Source organism: Mandrillus leucophaeus, unplaced genomic scaffold, assembly GCF_000951045.1.
Source record: "Mandrillus leucophaeus isolate KB7577 unplaced genomic scaffold, Mleu.le_1.0 Scaffold116, whole genome shotgun sequence".
NCBI classification, from domain to species: domain Eukaryota; kingdom Metazoa; phylum Chordata; class Mammalia; order Primates; family Cercopithecidae; genus Mandrillus; species Mandrillus leucophaeus.
The window spans coordinates 5,657,653-5,658,805 of NW_012099876.1; positions in this window are offsets into that span (position 1 = coordinate 5,657,653).

The window sequence follows — 1,153 nt, forward strand, 5'->3', positions numbered from 1 at the left end:
CTACAAACCACTGCTCAATGAAATAAAAGAGGACACAAACAAATCGAAGAATATTCCATGCTCATGGAGAGGAAGAATCAATATCGTGAAAATGGCCACACTGCCCCAGGTAATTCATAGATTCAATGCCATCCCCATTAAGCTACCAATGACTTTTTTCACAGAAGTGGAAAAAAGCTCTTTAAAGTTCCTATGGAACCAAAATGAGCCCTCATTGCCAAGACAATCCCAAGCCAAAAGAACAAAGCTGGAGGCATCGTGCTACCTGACTTCAAACTATACTACAAGGCTATAGTAACCAAAACAGCATGGTACTGGTACCAAAGCAGAGATATAGACCAATGGAACAGAACAGAGCCCTCACAAATAATACCACACATCTACAACCATCTGATCTTTGACAAACCTGAGAAAAACCAGAAATGGGGAAAGGATTCCCTGTTTAATAAATAGTGCTGGGAAAACTGGCTAGCCATATGTAGAAAGCTGAAACTGGATCCCTTCTTAACACCTTATACAAAAATTAATTCAAGATGGACTAGAGACTTAAATGTTAGGCCTAAAACCATAAAAACCCTAGAAGAAAACCAAGGCAATACCACTCAGGACATAGCCATGGGCAAGGACTTCAGGTCTAAAACACCAAAAGCAATGGTAACAAAAGCTAAAATTGATAAAGGGATGTAATTAAACCAAAGAACTTCTGCATAGTAAAAGAAACTACCATCAGAGTGAACAGGCAACCTACATAATGGGAGAAAATTTTTGCAATACAGTCATCTGACAAAGGGCTAATAACCAGAACGTACAAAGAACTCAAACCAATTTACAAGAAAAAAACAACCCCATCAAAAAGTAGGCAAAGGATATGAACAGGCACTTCTCAAAAGAAGACATTTATGCAGTCAACAGACACATGAAAAATGCTCATTATCACTAGTCATCAGAGAAATGCAAGTCAAAACCACAATGAGACACCATCTCACACCCGTTAGAATGGCGATCATTAAAAAGTCAGGAAACAACAGGTGCTGGAGAGGATGTGGAGAAATAAGAACACTTTTACACTGTTGGTGGGACTGTAAACTAGTTCAACCATTGTGGAAAACAATGTGGCAATTCCTCAAGGATCTAGAACTAGAAATACCATTTG